This window comes from Dysidea avara, chromosome 1, assembly GCF_963678975.1.
Source record: "Dysidea avara chromosome 1, odDysAvar1.4, whole genome shotgun sequence".
In the NCBI taxonomy this organism is placed as follows: domain Eukaryota; kingdom Metazoa; phylum Porifera; class Demospongiae; order Dictyoceratida; family Dysideidae; genus Dysidea; species Dysidea avara.
In genome coordinates, this window is record NC_089272.1 from 42977645 (window position 1) to 42998134 (window position 20490).

At 36.1% G+C, this 20490-nt stretch overlaps 1 long non-coding RNA gene across 1 annotated transcript; it reads right to left on the reverse strand.

The window, feature by feature from the left end:
- Positions 1-1954: 1954 nt before the first annotated feature.
- LOC136250437 (uncharacterized) lies at positions 1955-18504 on the reverse strand. Its single transcript, XR_010698540.1, has 3 exons — positions 18347-18504; positions 6371-6505; positions 1955-2050 (listed from the first exon to the last, which is right to left on the reverse strand). It is a non-coding gene; the product is annotated as an uncharacterized lncRNA (long non-coding RNA).
- Positions 18505-20490: the final 1986 nt, after the last annotated feature.

Below are 20490 nucleotides of genomic sequence, written 5' to 3' on the forward strand. Positions count from 1 at the left end.
CCTCAAAATGCTAGCATAATTCCTGATTCCCACACATACTTATTGTGCCCGAAATTATGCCGGCATAATCGCCGCATCCCTAATAGGGACCCACCTATTATGCTCAAAAATTTATCTATTATGCTCAAATTATGCTCACTCATTTCCCATGTTTTGCTAATAAATTTGCAGTTATGGGCACATAATAAGTGACTGAAGCACATATTTGCTCTTCAAAATGCATGTGACAGAAAAGATCAATAAACTCTCTAATATAGTTCACCAAAGCATAAACTACCAAAAATTAACTTTATCTTAATTAGCACATATCTCCATGATTCATGGAGTAATTAATACAGGTTTTGGTGTGGATGTATATACCACTGTTACCTAACATTTACACCCATAGTTGCCATGGAAACGTGAATAATTAGCAGATATTGTATAAAAATCTGTTTTTACATTTTCACTACTACTTTACATTTTACTTCAAACTTCAAAAGCTATGTGCCATATGAAATCTCTTGATACTTTCATAAAAGTTATTGATCAAATTTGTGAAAATAAAATGTTATTGAATAATATGTCATTTTTAGGCAATTTCATAAAAACGCTACTGTGGTTTCAAAAACTAATTAAATGCATTCCAATTATCATAGTCTGTTTCACAGTCTGTTTCTCAAGAGGATGCTAAAATTATGGATTAAAATTTTCAATTTGGTTTCTGTTCATAAGTTATCAGCATTTACCTGAAAAGATTGCAAAAATTGAGCTAAATTTCTATTTAGTACCTATCATGAGCACAGCCATACTAGTGAATTTTGAATTAAAGTTTGGCTTCTCCTGATCACTGACTGTTCATCACTGAAGTGGAATCTAATTGTTTTACAATGTGAAAATGCTACTGTACAGAAGAAACATAAAAATGTACACAGGATTGTCAAATTTCTGATAAGTCATATTTCAATTTTGGTAGTTTATGCCTTGGTGCACTATAGAACAGTCAGCTGCCTGATTGTTCTATTAGAGTTATTGACTGCTCTATTAGAGTATATTGATCTTTTTCTGTGATAATTATGTATTTTGACCATCAAGGATTTGTAGTATGGCTCAAATATCTGCCTATTAGACCACATAAACTTAATTATTAGTTTCTCATCCCCACCTGCATGGCTGTTTTTCTCACCTCATTGAGGATTTCAACACCACTGGTAGCTGAGTGCAGCTATCCAGCACTTTCCAAAGTTGCTACCTTACTAGAGCAGTCTAAGAAAACTGCATTCTGAGTCATTTTAGCTAGTTAATTCAGCTATTTGGTTAGTAAAAATGAAATAAAAATCCGTCCTCCCGCACAGAAGGATGAGAAACTAATAATTAAGTTTATGTGGCTTTATGCTAGCATTATGCTCAATACTTTCAGGCACTTATTATGCTCATAATTATGCCAGCATAATTAGTGGGTCTCTAACAAACAATTTGAATTGGTCTAAAAAATGTAAAAACCATTAGCCAATTTTCCCTTCGGTGCCATTTTTCCTACAGTATGTAAAATGGGCCTAATTTATTATGACATTGTAATCACTATAGAATACAGTATCGATCTGAAAGTTTTGTAGAAGTTGCATGTTAGTAGTACATTATATGAGGTGTGTCATTGTTGCTAATTGAGAAGTGTTAGCTTTTTGTTGGACTTCAATACTAGACCTCAAACCAACAAAGCACAGCTATTCAGCACTCAATGTACAGGAAAGATTAGGTAGGTTAGTTAGCTGAAACCTGCACCTTTTTACTTTTAAAAAGAAAACAGGAAGAAGTTTATAGCAATGCTGTTGAACATACAGACATGCATCAGCAGAATCATCAGCAGAATATCCTAGATATAGCTACACCATCAGCTGGTTGGGCAGCAGTACCAGACATTGTGCCATCCATTCCTCATCAGCCCCTCCCCAACCCAAAAGTGTGATATTATGAACATCACATGAGATCACATATTTACATAAGTAAATTAAAACATATTACAGTATGTACACATTGTATTATTAGTTCTGAAGACATTGGTAGCTTTCTCCTATAAATAAGACAAAATAAGTTACTTAAAAACAATATTACACTAATGCACACATGCACACACACATACAGAGCGTAACAATACAGTATGGCACAGCAAAGCAAACCACAGCACAGAGCTGAATGTACTGCACAAACAACACAGCAAAGTTAGCATACAAATGTATATCCTGTCAGTGCCCTTAATAAGTAAATCAATAAATTAAATCTATGGCTAATTGTATATGCCATCAGTACTGAAGGCATCAGACATGACCATAATACCAGCAAAAACAGTATATGATCATAAAGAGATAGATAGGCAATGATTGTGCGAAAGTGTGTGCTATATTAGGGTGTTTTGCAAGCCTTTACTTATGACCCTCATTGTACACCAAAAGTTGGTAATGAATTTATTATTATCTGCATAAAAGTAATTGCCAGCCAGAAACTCACTAGAGCCTTTCACTAAAACACAAGAACATTCAGGATCCTCTGAAACTACATAGAAGACATCCCATGAGACACTATTATTCTGTATAATATGATTGTGGGTTTAAATTTCACTGTCAGGTATATTCTGAGTTAATAATTATAATGATTTTGTAATCTGTGAGCATCAAAAATTCGGAGAGGAATTCTAACAAAGGAAAGAAAAGTCCAGGTAAGAGCTGTGACCTTGGAGTATTGGAATATTACCTGGTGAGGAGAGTTGATAAAGATGATTCATTGTGCTCTGGTTTATTGCGAAAGTCCAGTTGTATGTACATCATGTGATACAAACCAGACCATCGTGCAGGATGGTAGATGGTGATAATGACTGTAGTTAAGTCATGCAGTATTGAATAAACTGCAGTTAACAGCAGTTTATAGATTTACAGTAGCTAGGGGCAATGCACTATAATGTGTATGAATACTTGTTCTTGACCCCTCAAGAATGTGGGCCCTCCATACACTTTTGTATCCAATCAATTCATGTTAGGTAGCTACTGCTTGTCCAAGTGACACAAAAATATGAGTCTCTCATTATCACCATGGCCATTCCATAGCTAAACAGTCATGCTTCCACTCTTACAGATTTTAACTGTTCAATCATAGCATCTCATGTGAGCCAAACCTGTTAAACTAGTTTCCAACTATGTAATACTTAAAAAAACATTTCAGCAAACATCCTACACCCACAGCATGCATATTTTTATCGTGATGTAATAAATTACTTTTTGTATATGAGTGTCTGTAACCGATAGACAAAAGCGGCCACTATTTGACAACACATCACCTTTCTTTGGTTAACACTATCAGGGGGTATCATGATGAGTGTGGGATTCAAACTGTTCCACACCATTTGTTCTTCCAACTGAATGACTAAGAGAAAAAGGCTGTCAGATTAACAAACATAACATTCACCTTTTCCATGGCCATTCATTACAAAACCGTTTACCTGACTTAATATAATAGAAATTAATTCAATGGAGAACTATAGGGACAACTATTCAGAGACATTATTTTAGGAATTCATGAAAACAGGTGGTAATTTAGGCAGTATATAAATGGTAACCAGACTCAAACCTAGTAATGTGAACCTGAACAATTGGCTCAATGCTTTTGTAGTAAAGTTCTAGGTAATGATAACCAGTTATCATACAGATCATACAGTACTACCATACTTGCTATTAGAGGTTTGGATTTTTCTAGCCAAACATATCACCCAAACCAGCTTCACAATACCGTCTTAGCACCTTGGCAATATTGGTTAGGTATAACCAAGCCCCAAAGTGCCCTCAGTACGACCGTAAATGTTTCCAATAGATTGTTATAAAATTTAAAAATATATATATTTAGACTGACTAACTGCCTGCCTTCCCGGTGCCTTCAGGCAAGCATATCTCAATAATAGCTAAGAGTATGGGGTTGATTTTTTCACTGTTTGAATCGCTTCTATAGCATCGCTTTATCCTGGTATGCCTTTTGGCATACCGCATGCGGTACATACAATACACACATCATGGACTTAACTTCATCCTCCCATTTCTTTTCACTGAAAGTCCAAGGTGTTGACTCACTGTAGCATGATGGCTTCACTACATTTGTAAATGGACATCTTTCATATTTCCTGTGGTGATTGCAGAGGCACTTCTCCTACTGTTCTTCATTTGAGCCGGGCTGAGCATAGCTGAAAGTGAAGTGTAACGGCCACTTCCTAGGCCAGTCAGTGTTTGATAGTTGGGTGTGTGAATTGTCCATATTTTTTGTGGTGACTGAATTGATAGCAGAAGCATTTCTCCTACTGTTCGTTTGTAGCACTGTGTAACATCCTGAACATAACTGAAAGCAAAGTAAATGGTCACTTCACCTTTGAGTCAGTAATCAATAGCTGGAGTGTGTGTTCAGACAAACACATTAACTTTGGTGCCATCCTGTCTTTTGATGTAGTAAGTGTGGGTCCATCACAGTCATTATGTTACAAAAAGTAAACAAACCAGTATAAGAAAAAAATTTAAGTTCGATTAGGGATATAGAAAGAAGTAGGGAGGTCACTTACACCTACAGATATACTAGTGGACATTTAATCCCTCTCAAGTACTTGTGCATTATTGATCTTCCAGTTTTATGCCAAGACGTTTAAGCAGTTGAGTTTGCAAGTTAATATGTGATTTTTGGTAACTCAGGTTCACCCGGATGGTTGCAGTATGCATGTGACTTCTTTGTTGTTGGATGACTACTACTATAGTGTAAGGAAAGTTTTTGGACTATCATTTGTTTATTACCATTGACAAAAATCTACTGTATTTTTAGAGTATATAGTCCAAAATTATGTTTACGTAAATTTAATGCAATTGAGTCATAAACATCTACAGCACCTTACCAATTAAATTATCAAATACTTTGATGAAGGTTTAGAGGAAGATTTACTGGTAAAATATCAAGGCTACCGAATGTTAAGCCCATAATCTTAGACTGCAGATTTTCAACTAACTACTATCTCAAGAAAGCAATGGAAATTGCCAACACTGCAGCTGTATTTAAAGCAACATATAGTTACAGTAGGCTTGAGCCAATTATGCTTTGAAAATTGCCTATTATGCTTTTGAGCAGTGCTCAAAAATCCAGCCTATTATGCTCAAAATTATGCTCTCAAAATCAAGGTTATGCTCGAGAGCTGACCGTTTTATTAGAGTATATCTCCATTTTAGACTGCTGTATTAGAGTAAGTGACTGCTCTATTAGAGTATCTCGATCTTATTTCCATAAAATTAATTGTGAATAATCAATCAGTCAAGAAATAGTAAATATAATAACACTGCAAGATTTGTGATATGAAATGCAGTAATAATGTGCAGTATGTTAATGTTGTGCAATATTTTGGCACGCGCATTGCGCGTTTTAATTAAAATTCTTGAAAATCGTCCTATTATGCTAGCATAATGCTTGATGCTATTTGCTAGCCTATTATGCTCGAAATTATGCCGGCATAATTGGTGCAAGCCTAAATTATAGCAGTTGGTTAATATTGTGATGTTACCGATTGCTTTTTGCCAGTTACTCCTATTGTGCTCATATTCATAAACTAGTATAATTTCCTAGCAATACACACCATTCTACCATACTCAGATTTATAATTCTCACTTTCCCTCCTAATGCTAAGTACATAACATTTTCACAAACCAGTAAGTGTTCACAACACTGTATATAATAACAATCATCAAATATACAAAAGACCAGGATAGTATATATGTACATTAACTTTACAGCTACAGTGTATACAGAATATCAGTGTTGATGAACAATGGGTAATTGTAACAATCTCCTCCACAAGGAAAGTAGGTAAATTTTGCATTTGTGGCTCAGTGTAATCTGGCAAAGATGAGACTCATGAAGTGGTGATGGCAAATAAGTATTGGCTACTATGATGCCAAATCAAATTGCAGTAATTAATTAATAGCGATGTAATATGACAGACAGACTTAACCTACCATTTCAACAAAGTTGATTTGCATGGTGTAGTTTTATTTACAAGCTTTACAAATACAAATACATCACAATTACACATCACTCATCCAAAATTTCCTCAGTTTTTCATGTGTGTGTTATCCCATACTAAAACCATGGTAGCGCACTGACTATAATTGCAATACTGTATAGCTAAAACATTTAATACATGCAATAATAAGTTATTATACTGTAGTACTTGCTATAATTATGTATTAATACTCTTATTATTATACATGCCACCATCACATAGTTCAAACTGCATGAAAACTTAAATCATGTTCATACTACTGTATACTGATGGATTTTATTAGTACTATATTGTATGTGTATACTGTCATTATGCACTTACCAGAATTATGCATCTTAATCTTAATGCATATGAATATTATGCAAAAGCTGAAGCAGGAAATCAAAAACAATACAGCTCCAATGACAATACCAGCAATTTCTCCAGCACTTAAAGCATTAGTCTTAGAACTTGAATCTGTAATGTGAAAAATTAATGTGGAAAAACTGGCAATTACAGCAAGTTTATGTTAAACTATAATTATTACTTTTATTATGCATGACTGAATGCAGTATCAAATTTCATGTCATAAAGAGGTATAGTTAAGTGGCCTGCTTGCTGTTTATTCTAAGCCCAGTGGCAAGCCATTTAAGCAGTTTGGAACCTTGATAATCATCCCTCTGCTAGCCGAACAAGAGATGGTGTTAAATGCAATACTACTATATGCAGATAGAGATCTGAGTTGTCAATGTCTTTTCAATATAGCCAGTGTTGAAGCTTGCCTGATGCAGTCAACCTCAATAAAAATTTACTATGGTTCACACATCTATAGTGACAGCCAGGTTTTAAGGTTTGCAAAATTTAAAAGCCATCATAGTTTCACCCCAATCAAAGTTTTATTCCATGCAACAACTGAACTACAATAACTACATACACAGCTGTACGATAATGATTCAGCCACACCAATACTAAAATAATACCATATAAAAAGGATGTATATGTGTGTATATATACCACTTCAACACCTCAGATCAAAGAAAAGCCAGTGCATATATATCACATATTGCAGTGGCTCAAAATGTTAATGAGATATATGCACTAAGCCAGTGCGTATATCTCATTAACTCAAGACATTGCACACCTGATAGGAATGCACACTATATCCAGAAATCATTAGATTTCTTTGATGTTATACTTTATTTCTCTTTTCTTACATATGGAATCAAACAAGCTGTGATTGTGGAATTGAATTTTGCCAAACAAACTGTGATTGTGGGATTCAATTTTAATACATCAACAGTAGTTTGTTTTTTACTTTTGTAAATGTAGTAATTAAAGTAACATAATTAACACTAGTCTCTTAAAATTACTTTATTACCAAAAGTAAAATCAAACTACTGTTTGATGTATTGAAATTGAATCCCACAATCACAGTTTGTTTGGCAAAATTCAATCCCACAATCACAGCTTACCTAGTTCCCTATATAAGAGAAGGGTATAGCAACTACAGATTTTGCCATCTAGGTGAGTCTGAATGCTAAAGTAGAACATATTACTTATACCATGGGCACTCATGCTTTGCCTGATGTATACGCACTCACACTTGGACCCACGGCCCTCTTTCTTGGGCATATATATTGCAGCCCGAGTGCTAGTATGTATATATCAGGCAAAGCACTCTTGCCCATGGTATAACTATTTCATATATCACACAAGTACACAGAGAATAGTAGGGATATAACGCTTCTTATTGTTTTACTGTGATTTAATATCATGCATTACTCCAGATTGTTTCAGTGCTTTTTATTGATGTGCTATAGTCCCTACTCTAGTTGAAAATTCCAAATTATTTTGTGTACTTGTTTGTTGACTTTTTTGCAATAATAATCATGACTGGTGAACCCACGCATACAGCATCTGAAATGGCACTGCATGCCCCAGCTAATCAATTATCATCTGAAAAGTGAAGTATCCATTATGCTTTGTTGTTGGCTATGTTCAACTCGTTACACAGCATTTTGAATCAAGGACTGTTCGAAAAGGACCTCTGCAATCCACACATACTGAAAGAAATAGTGCCGCGCACCCCAGTTATATCAATTATTGTCTTAAAAGTGAAGCATCTATTACACTTCGTTGTCAGCTATGTTCAACCCGCTATACAGCAGTACGAATCAAGAACTGTTTGAAAAGTACCTCTGCAATCAAAATAGCCACTATAAAAGATATGGACACTTTCCATTACGAAGGGAAGTCATCACATGCTACTGCCAAATTGACACTTTTTGCTGTCAGCAAAGATGAATGGGACCAAAAGGAGGACACTGGTAAGTCCATGAAGAATGCATTGCATGTACTGTGGTATACCAAAAGGCACATATCTGGATGAAGCAATATCAAACAGTGAAAAATCAAGTCCATAGCCTTAGCCATTATCGAGTTACCCTTGTCTGAAGGCATTAGTCAGTCAATCAGTAGAAAATTCTGTTAAATACATTTTTTTAAATTCCGTACCAACTTGCTGAAAGTGTTTCGGGTTGATCTGAAGGCTTGTTTAGGGTTAGTTTTACCTAACCAATACTGCCTCATCATTGTCAGGGGAAATTGAGGTTGGTTTTCTGGTGATATTATTTCATGGGCCATGCAAAGCCACTAGATGTTCAGGCTCCACCCTTTCAACTACAGAGTGTACAGACTCCACTTTCAGCACCAGTGATTCAACCTTAACTAATGAGGCAGCCAGAACAAGCACATGTTATGTTATGTTGTTATTGTTATTATCTACTTTACCAGTTAGGCACTGGAGGGTGTACACAGATATCTGCACTCTTTCTTCCAATCCACTATCAGACTATGGAACTCCCTCACAAAAAAATAGTTAGTGCACCAGATTCACTACAATCACATTTTAAAACACTTTTTGATTATATGTAATCAATTTTATTGTATCTCTACATGTACACTATACTCAATTCTGAGTCCTGTACATTACAAATTAGTAAATAAATAACTACTTAAATAATGACGTTTTACCACAATGTAAAAAAAAAAACATGCATAGCCCTTGCCTTTATTTCTTCTGAGCTCAAAAGTTGACCAGTTCAGGTGGTTTAACATTGGCTGTTCTGATAAAGGTGCTATGTACAAACCTTGAAGAGTGATGTTGGACCATTTCAATTCTGTTTATATCTTAAACTATAGATGAGAATACCAGACAGTTGAAGCATACTCTATTATGGGGTGAATGTAGGTTGTACAACAAGCTGATTTGACAGATGGTTGGCATCGATTAAGATTTCATTGTAAGAAAGCTCTGGTGGAATTGGCTTTGTTGATTATCTTGTTGATGAGTCCAGACGATGAAAGATTGCTTGTAATAGTAACTACAATGTATTTGGCACTATTAGCCCAGGTTTGTTGAATAATTGAGTCACAGATTGAGTATATAGCTATTAAGGATGTGTCTTGCGGGTAATAGTTAGATGTACATTTGGAAGGGTTAAAGCTTGTTAGCCATTTTTCTGTTCATTTAGATAGTATCCCTTTGTAACATTACTATGTTTTTATGAGTGTGGTAGCTTTATTGTCATTTTTCCAGCCTTTCTACTTAATAGCATGGATGTATTAGGCAAAAACCATATTTTTTGTTCCGCACCACTACTTGCCATCTTTATCCTTTCCAAACACTAGAGCTAACCATCAATTAAAATTTTCTCACTACCAATCAAGAACAGAAATCTATCGAAACTCCTTTTTCCCTAAGACAATCATTGAATGGAATTCCTTACCCTATCCTGATCTTCGTGAGATTGACACAGACACATTTAGATCGTACTTAATACTTAATAATTATCACTGTAATTGTACATTAGCGTGTTACCCCTAAGGGTTTTACTAATCAATAAATAAATAATATAATAATACCTTCATAATTGCCCCAGTTTATGGTGAATAGAATGACACAAGTCCCAACTCTTTAGCCCGTTGCAATTGAGACTTATGATCAATTAAACAAGCGCCTGTAATTTTCCCTAGGCACTATATAAAGAGAGAAACATCATTAGTAATGAAAAACAAAACAAAAAGTATACAAAACAAGACAGAAACAAATCAAAAAATATGAGAGCATGAGACCACAAAGTGACTCGTTTAGAGAACCACACTGTGGGAATGGTAAGTTAAAAACAAAACGGAAAAAAAATCAACTTGTCTACTGTATTACAAAAATAAAATACTACTACGTATCCAGTTGGTGCACTACTCTTTACGATTTCTTGCCAGAAATATTCTGTGAGAGGCAGAAATACTGGCAGAGGCAGTGGCATCTAACCATTGCTTAACAACAGTCTTTGGTGTCTTCATGTCAGGGTGAACAAAGCTTAAGCTTAACAAATTCAACAAATTCTTGATAGCAGAAACTTGAAAGTGATCTAGCACTGTTATTTCAATTGTATCATACTAATTGGCAATGTTAAAGTGGTCAAATTCAGCTAACAGCTGTAGATATTTAATTTTGTTTTTTGTTTCCTAGTTTGGGTAGAGTGGATGTGATGAGTGGAGTCCAGAGGACTAACAGAGTGATGGATGGAGTCTAGAAATTATATATCACAATGTTTGAATGGTAGGTGGTGATTAGTAAACTAGATGGAATTGTTGGCTGTGGAAAATTTTAAGCACGAATATAAAGTATATCAGCAAACACTTTAACAAACAGAATATCAGCATAATGCTTCAACAAGTCTAGTGGTCAAAACAAAAAGAACTTGATCATAAGTGTAACATCGGTAATTCAATGCAGCAGCAACAGCTGCTTAAAACATGAACAGTTGTAGGACCCTGTGAGTCACAAAGTACATACCTTGCTTCACACTTAATTGACCATCTTTGTAAATTAACAACTGTTGGTATGCTGCACGGATGAGGTCTATGATAATTGATGAGGGTGAAATCCCCTCAGTGCCGATTCTAAGTTTTACAAGAATCTTCTAACTCAGCTAAACCCTGAAACTTTTTCCTGAACAGTCACTGTCTGTAGATGATCTTCACGTTGAGCTTTGGTACAATCTCATAACTGATTCTTAGCCATAATGTATAGGGACCAAGCTGATGGGAGAGTAGATAATTGTTCCTGAGCAATTGGAAAGATGGAATAATAGTTACTTGAATTTGCAAGCAACATTCCCAAAGCATAGCTGGAGGCTAAGTTCCTGGAGCCGTAAGTCAGAGGAAGCACTGACACAAGCCAACAAACTTAATCTTGCTTCGCTGGAGACACGAGAGACACTTGGGCAGCAAACACCTGGATAGTACAATGTAACACAAGTAGCACTCCAAGGCAAATTTAGCCTTTTTTTTTTCAGAAACTGAGTGGTAATCAATTCTAACTTTGAGATGGACCCGCTAGAGACAGCATTAACACATAGATGAAACTGAAGCAATGAAATTAAATAGTTTCTGTAAATCCACAGTTTATACTCACCACAGATGGGGACTAAGTCAGTTGCAGTAAGCAAGTTTGTAAGACAGCATAGCATGCACGTGCTTGCAGTTTTCTTGGTAGAACTTAAAGAGACATCAATTAAGAAAACTTGGTATGACCTTCTCTAGATGAATCTGGTTGTACAGTGGCGGATACAGTGGGGGGTCACAATGGTTTCAGCTGAAATCCCATAGTGCGCATGACCCAGAATTTATTTATGGATCATGTGAGTGATAAAGTCACCAAGAGATATACACAGTGCATATATAAACTTCACACTTTTGCCTTTAAAAAATCGCTGAAAATGCCATTACGTATATGGTGTTTAAGTGTGTTAAGCGCCTCTCAAGATAACTATTGTTTTAACGAATACAAGCATGCACATCCAGCCATGGATTTTTTTGCCCTTTCATAACTTTTATACAATTATGTTATTGTATAACTAACATTTTAGACAGGCTGTAGGACCAGGCATAGGCAGTGGAGATGGGGGGCCAGCCCCCCCTCCCCCACACACACTTTTATGGGACATTGTTTGCAAAAAATCGAGATACTCTAATAGAACAGTCAGGATCTGGATACTCTAATAGAGCAGTCACGGTATTCAGAGAAGCAGTGTAGAAAACTACTTAGTTATGCATGTGTAGTTATAAATAAGGAGATATAATTGGTGGAGAGCAGCTATTGTCAGCAGGAAGTGACCTTTTTTTTGGTCTTCAACTTACGGCTGGCCTGACCCCCTCACTCATTGGCCTGCTCCACCACCCCTGGGACCAGGTATCTTGCACTTGTAGTGTAAAGTCTTTAATAAACAAATCAAATTTAATGAAACAATAAATGAATAAACAAAATAATAAATAATATAAATATTACGTGTTTTTCTTCTCATGATATATAGTAGCGGTGTTCACAGTTTTGAACCTTAGTACCAATGCATGGATGTACCAGTTAGCTACACTCTCTATAAAGTTATTGAATAACCTTCATATTGTCAGATGCAGTCAGAAAATTACTAGAGAGATTTGAACTGTTCATAAACTTCATAATTTCATTTAATTGGTTTGTAGCTATAACTAATCATCTTATTTGCATGTGCATAGTTAATTGTATGTTACTATCCTTTCCCTCCCATATCCTGGCGGAGGTTCTGCACAGTAATATTTAGGGCTAAAACGAATATTCTAAATGAAAGAGAACGAATATTTTTAGTCAAGAACGAATAATAGAATATTCTATATATAGTGTAATACTCTTATACAGTGTATATGTGTTATTTCTTATTATTTGTATTCAATTGTAAAACATCATTAAAATTTGATACAGTATATAGGCAGCTTTTGAAATGAAGTAAAAGTGTCTGATGATGTAGCTACTAGAGGTGTACCGATAAAGATTTTTCAGCTGTATTGATATCTGATTAATTTGTACCTAAAAGAGCTGATACTGATTATATACCGATTAAATTATTGTATATTCGTAAATCAAATAGAACTACAGGTGTAGCTACTACATGATGTATATTCTAATGATTTGTAGCATTGAGAAAAGAGAAGTGATGTAACTTTACTATATTGCACAACTACTTATGGTGGTGTGGCCTCTATTACACAACCCAGACAATTAGGCACCACAAATATTTTACTATGATACATGCTCCCTTGTCCGGATTACTCCGTATTTTGATTAGTTACCAAGATGGCTGCAATATACAGGTGATCACTTTAGTTTTCCTGTAGTGCAGTTTTCTATTCTTAAAGTGCAGCTAACAGCTACTGTTCTGGGTAAGAATACTTTAACACTAATAGCAGTACTCACATGCGCAGTCGTATGGCTTCTCGTAACTTAGCATTTTATAGAATAGTGTAGAGAGGCTTTCTGTTTGTTTGTAGCGAGCAAAAAGGCTTTTGATAGCTGGCCATGCAAACTAATAGATTCATAGAGCGTTTGTGCCCATTATTACTGAATATGGAAGGCAAATCAGCAACCGATTGCGATCTGATCACCCTCGCGATCACCAATCCGATTATTGGTACATCTCTAGTCCAGTGTCTGATGTTGTAGAGACTGACAGAGATTCCTCATTACTAGTGTCCACCATCTTTACTGTAATTTCGATGTTTCGAATTCAATAATTCCTTCGAACGAAGTCGAATCGAATACGAATTCGAATATTCGGTATATTCGTTTTAGCCCTAGTAATATTGTTTATAATACAATTGAAAGAATAATATACTGTACATGACAACAAGTATTCCAATTCAAAACAAACTATAACTACAATGAAGAAAATATCGTTGGCTGTTGCCATTGTTCCATCAGTCACGTGAATAAAATAAAACATAGATAAAGAGGGTCCTCAAGCAAAAAAAAAAAAATCCTTGACCAAGAATCAAGTCTGGGACCTCTTGTGTGTGAGCCCGGAGTCATAGCCACTATGCTATGTGCTCCCAGCTACCCACCTCCTTTAGTTTTTACCTAATATGTGTCCAAGTGGAGTAACTACTATAACAAAGGTTAAATAGAAACCAAAGCTAAACTCGACCTTAAACCATAAACCCTAACCTAAGGTTTTCCTGTTAACTACTTATCATGTAGCCTACAGCACAAGATCCAAGGCAAACTACTGGTTGCATTCCCTAATGTCAAATACTTGGGGCATGCTACAAAATGCATGCCAACCCCTAGCTCATGCATGTGTTTGATTGTGAAAGAAATCTATTGGACTGCTGGAACAATAGCCCTGGCAAAATATTTCCGGCTGCCAGAAAAATAGCAACTTCTAATATTGTTTATATTAGCCATTATGTAATGTAATATAGATGTGCTCAACGAAGAAGTGTCCTCATCAAAATGTGCCGCATGTACTGCAATTTACCAGTCATTTTATTATTTTTAGGCACTGATTGGAAGACTGCTACAGTTGCACCAATATTATAAGAAAGGCTCTTGCACTGACCCTCCAAAATAATTATAACCAATATCCTTGACCTGCATGTATTTGTTGCAAAGTCTTTGAGCACGTTATACAGACCATCAACAATATTGATACAGAATTAAATAACGATAAACAAACTGATTTTCTAAAGCCTTTGAGAAAGTGTCTCACCAACAACTTTTGAATAAACTTTTACATTATGGCATAAATGGTCCCTTATTTAACTGGATCAAAGAGTGTTTATCTAATATAAAGCAGATCTAGAAGGTCATTTGGGATGGAGCCACCAGCAGATTTTATTAGGAGTACCACAGAGTTCTGTGTTAGGATCCCTACTTTTTTATCATTATATCAATGACCTACCAAGTAAAACGTCCTCTACTATAAGACTTTATGCTAATGATGTCATCATGTCTATCATACAGTACAATAGTACTATATAGTAGGGGTTGGTAAGAAATCATATGGTTTCATGGATTTTTGCATCTTAAAAAAGGACTTGCAATACGTACTGTTATAGTACTGTTATTAATACTGTTATAATGATGCTATACCTAGGGTAAACAAAGCGAAAAGTCGAATATTTCAATGTACAGTGAGTTTCAAAACATTTTGAAATTCACCTACATTTCGTCTGCCAGCCTTCCTGCCGTGCAACCTAGTGTACAGCTCCAGAAATTTCAGACAGTCAAGGTAATGACGGCGGATTCATGAATCTGTTGTTCCGATTATGTTCTGTCCGCTGCACCATGCTGTTTGCTTTCATCATTCATCCACTTCTGTTTTCTCGAAAGATAATTAATAGTTGCGGCGCTTAATAGTTGCGGCACACGCCACAATTTAAACATGTGATTTTAATGAAGTGTGAATACGTGTGCATAAGATGAGAGTGAATTGGTGTAGTACCTAAAGAGTTGTCTCTAGCATTTGTTAATGCTGGGTAGTTGTTTTATATTACCAGTTTAGCTTTTTTGTGAGGTAGTTAGCTAATAATGTCTTTGAGGGGAGGATCCACCTCAGAATCCAGACTTCTAAAAGCGAGAGTTTCACCCTTATAATAGTGGACTCTCCAGCGATGTTTTACTGTAAAATTATCAACATTTAGGCCATAAGAAATGCAGCTGAAGCCTTAAATTAAAGAGTTGCTGAAATAAGACAAGACGATAATTATTTTTAGAGATGCTTATTACGTACGAAAGTAAAAAGATAGCTGCTTTAAGTGATATTTATACTATGTGGAACAAAAAGAGTATAATACAGCTAGCTAGCTAGCTAGACAAAAAAAGTAAACAAACTAGCTATTTTAAAAAGTTAAAATTTCAAAAAAAGTAGGGGTTGATATAATATACACACTACAACAAAGTAAGGAAACAAGCTCAAAAATGTTACAGCTGAAATGAGAAGTGATTCATACAGCAGTAAAAAGTAAGGAAACAAGATTAAACGACTGCCTACTAAAATGAGACACACTTTAATGTCTACTTTTGGCTAGCATCTTGAAATGAGACCATCAAATTAGCGATTAAAGTGTGTCTCATTTTCGCAAGTAGTCTAATCTTATTTCCTTACTTTTTACTGCTGCATGGATTATTTCTGATTTCAGCTGTAACATTTTTGAGCTTGTTTCCTTACTTTTTGTAGCATGTATTATATCAACCCCTACTTCCTTTTGAAATTTGAATTTTTTTAAATAGCTAGTAGATATATTAATTCTAATGAAGATGTACTTAAATTTCAAGAAGATCTGCTAAAATTATTTCAGTGGGCCAAAGATTGGCTAATACACTTGAATTTATCAAGATGTGAACTTGTCAACTTGACATTTAACAATAACCAACAAGCAGCCACCTATTTTATCAGACTAGCTATACCCTTAACAATTGTGTTATTAAAGGTTTACTCTATAGTAAATACTTTGGTGTCACAATTATGTATACAAACAATCTCAGTTGGAGTAAACACATCTGCATTATTACAAGCAAAGCACGTGCATTCAGTTCATGTTTTTACAAAGAAATTTAAAGTAGTGTTCCACTACTGTGAAATCAAAGGCTCCTTTTGTTAGACCTACAGTCGAGTATGCATCAGTTATCCGGTCCCCACATACGAACTCTGATATAAAATACTTTAGAAATGATACAGCAAAGGCATTGTTTTTAATGACTTATTCAAGTGTATAACAACCATGCTTCAAAATGGAACTCACTACAAGACAGAAGAATTCAGTCTAGATTGATCATGTTCTACAAAAACCTTAATAATTTAGTGGATGTTGACTTCAACTCTCATTTGTTCCTTTCTGAAACACCAACTAGTGGCCACCAATTAAAGTTTAGACAACTGCAAACAAAAATTAGCCAATTCGTTTCAACACTATTTTTGCCAACCACAATCTGCATGTGATTGGAATTCTCTGCCAGCCGGGTGCTGCCAGCTGATGTAGCTACCTCTTCTAGTTTACAGTAGATACATTTACTGACAAACTGAATACTTTGTACATGCACACACACACACGCATACACACACATGCACACACACACACGCACGCACACACACACACACACACACACACACACACACACACACACACACACACACACACACACACACACACACACACACACACACACACACACACACATACACACACACACACACACACACCACTCATTTATGAGTTTCAGCTTAATTTATGCATAGACTTTAATCTATAATTAATAAATAATTTTTTGTTGGGCAAAAGAAGTTCGATGTCAACTGAAAGTTATCAATCAAGAAGGGTAATATTTGAGGACTAAAACCATTAATAATCTCAGGAATGGTAAAATAAGTTACCTTTCAGATATTAAAGGTTTTAGGAGGTAATTTAAATTAGCTACACGTTCAAAACCCATGTACCTGTATAGAAAAGACACTCCGTTATTCTTTTTCAGCAAATCCCGACTATTGGTAATGTATAGCTGGGTATATAGTGGTTCCTTGATGCAGTATTGCAGTGCTCAGGAACGCCTCGAAAACGTTTGCCCTACATTACTTTCTTTTTAAATCCGGATTAGCTACACTATACGCAAAAACATAATAATGTATACTGCCACGCCTTCTTTTTAAACGCGTCTATTTCTTGCTCTGCACTGCCAGCTTAGTAGGTATTCGATTAATAAAACAGAACATATTTGCCACTATATAAGGTCAGTAGCTAGCTACAATCATGCAGAGGTCAGTGTGCGGCTGGTACCGCACGAGTGTGGCGTGGTTGGACTATTAAAAACGCTATTAATATGATTTCGTTGATTTGCAGGCATTCAAAGAAAAATCTCAGTTGATTCCAAAGTAGGCGTAAATTGTAACAAACAATTGACATAGTAACCGCTAGCTAATTACTGAATCAACTAATTAGCTATTCAACGAAAATCCACAAATATGCGTTAATTAGCTACCTCCCTTTCAAACATTATACATAATTTGCTGACTTTAGAAGTACTGTATAATACTTCACAAGATTTTAAGAATCTGCATTAATACAAGCAAGAGTAAATTCCATTATTTACTCTTGATACAAGGAAATCTACATAACCGCACTGGCTTTATATCAAAGTAAAATGATAATCAAGCTTTATGATGATCTCCCCCAGCTATCATGCAAGTGTTATTCTGTTAAGTACTACTCCACCTAACCTCTCTTCTTCTCTGATTTGGTATTGGTCCCTAATGATGCCATCATTTTTTAGTATTAGTGTTACAGGTGAAGAATTAAGGCTCAAGGAGCCTGTTTGTTTGAAATGTCAGTTGTTACCAATACAAAGCACCATCTGTCAGCCGCTAACAGCAGAAAACAACAAAATTACACTTCTGAAGGTATGCCTACGAAATTAACAATGTAGCTATGCCTATTATGTCAACTTACCATCTTGAGCATATGTCACTACTAAAGTAGTCAGTACTAGCAAAGCAGAAGAAATCATCTTCTCGGCTTTTCAACTCTGCATGCGAAGTTTTAAGCCTCAAATAGCGTCGTATAGGCTTTATTAAGCTAGACTATATAGCTAACAGACTTATATAGAAAATAAGTTCTGCCACGTATATGTATAAATCACGTACTGAGTAAGGACACGTGCACTATTAATTATGGTGAAGTCACAGTACTCGTTGTGGATTTAGTCACGAGACCAACAAGTGTGAAGTAAGTCGCTTATCACATTCCAAATCGCTAGCTATTAAATTTAGCGACGGATCCCCCAAGTTACCGACTATTAATGGTTACTGAACCGAAGATTTTTTCCAGGATAACATGAGCTGTCATCTAATCTACACGATCGAGTATCAAGCAAAGAGTAGCTATTCGACTTTAGGGCACACGTCTATGACAGAATAAAGTAAATGAGGGTAATTCCGGACACTCTTTAGTAAAATCGCTCTAACATTGCACTCACAACGAATTAAGACAACCTCTAGATGTCGTTTTAAAGCCTATCTTATGGTGCATCTGCAGTACAAATTTCGTTTCGATACCATTAACTGCTGAGGAGTTATGAGCCGAAATTTAATAACGTGTAAAAATGCAACATGCGGCTAATTCCGGACACTTTGAATAACAAGCAAGTAGCGCCTTCCACAGGTCATATCAATCCTCTTTGAAGTATGCAGACTGAAGTACCACTCATCTGCAGCTTATAAATCAAGTAGAAAGTTCATACCCTTTGGGATAAAGCAGCAGATCGTATTTTTAAAAGTTTATGTAATTCGCGAATGTTGGTGGGGTCTATTCTACGGAACGGAATGGAATGATGGGCTAAACTGCGGAACGGAACGCTTTCTCAAATTGAAGCTTGCAACTTACCATTGCTGAAACTGCCCTTAAAAGTTATCAGTGGCACCTCCAGTGGGTGATTAAGCATAAGATAAAAAGAATTAAAGGATCGATTGTGGGTTCTTGTTGGTTGTCATTAGTAACGAAATATTAATTGTGGGATGAGCTGTATCAGTGATGTTCATCCATGGTTCATCTACGGATATATCAAGAAGGGCACTTTATGTGAGCTGTTTTGCTTATTTTGACTTTAGAAAACAGTCTGGGCCAGCGTTGAAACCGGGTCGGGTCATCCGGGTCACATTTTCTCCTGGTCATCCGGGTCTGACCCGGTTTACAATTTATCCGGGTCTGACCGGGATTGGATCACGTGAGAAACGAAATTGTTCGTTTGACGACATGGAACTTATAAACGCTATCGCGTAGCTCTTTCGTGAGCCACGCCCACTTATCGCATTACCAACATATGCTCAGCCACGCCTATTTGTTAGTAAGTGCAGTATGTAGCACGAAACTGAGGGTATCTATGGTGAGGGGTAACTATTGTCAGTAGGTGAAGACTTTTTTTTTTTTTTTTTTTGGTCTTGAACCAAAAAAAAGACTGAAGTTGCTCAACACGAATCGAACGCTCAAAATGTAGACTCGTTCGCTCGCCCGAGACTACCCGAAACACGTCTCGGCTTTAATTAATCTGGGTCAATCGGGTCACATCCGGGTCAAATCCGGGTCAGCAGTAGTGACCCGGTTTCAACGTTGGTCTGGGCCGGATTTTCAAGTCATAAATTAGTGTACAAAGCAAACAGGAAGACACTGGTAACAGGAAAGAGCCAGCTGAATTAAAACTTGAAAAATTTTGTGCAGTGTGTGAGGAACAAACATTTTGGCAGATCGCAAGGAGGCTATATTCTGCAAACAAACATCACTGAAGTGTATACATGGAGTTATTAACAGCTGGTGCAGTGGACTAATGCCGTGTTCAATAGCGAGCTGATTTTTTCTGTTGCACAAATTCAATGATGTGTGTGACTGCTAGCCTTGCTAAATGTCAAAACTCCAAGATCAATCAAATCTAGCTTTCTGTGCATGTGAAACCATGCCCATAGCCACCAGGCAAATGTGATTTGGAGTAAGATGTGTGTGTGTGTAATTTTAACCCATCCAAAAACAGCTTATAGCTATAAAAAAAGTGTGCGTCCAAGTAAAGCAGAGTTAACTGCGACAAAAAGTAATGATATCATAAT